Source organism: Galeopterus variegatus, unplaced genomic scaffold, assembly GCF_000696425.1.
Source record: "Galeopterus variegatus unplaced genomic scaffold, G_variegatus-3.0.2 Scaffold1602, whole genome shotgun sequence".
Classification (NCBI taxonomy): Eukaryota; Metazoa; Chordata; class Mammalia; order Dermoptera; family Cynocephalidae; genus Galeopterus; species Galeopterus variegatus.
The window spans coordinates 19,797-20,106 of record NW_007727713.1 but is presented as its reverse complement, the minus strand read 5'-3'; positions in this window follow the sequence as shown (position 1 = coordinate 20,106).

Here is a 310-nt window from a genome sequence, read left to right as displayed (position 1 = left end):
TTTTATTGTTTCGGAGGTTCCTCAAACAGCTGAAGATAGATTTACCATATGACCCAGCTATCCTACTGCTGGGAATATATCCAAAGGAATGGAAATCATCAAGTCGAAGGTATACCTGTACCCCAATGTTCATTGCAGCACTCTTTACAATAGCCAAGAGTTGGAATCAGCCCAAATGTCCATCATCGGATGAGTGGATATGGAAAATGTGGTATATCTACACAATGGAATACTACTCAGCTATAAAAACTAATGAGATACTGCCATTTGCAACAACATGGATGGACCTTGAGAGAATAATATTGAGTGA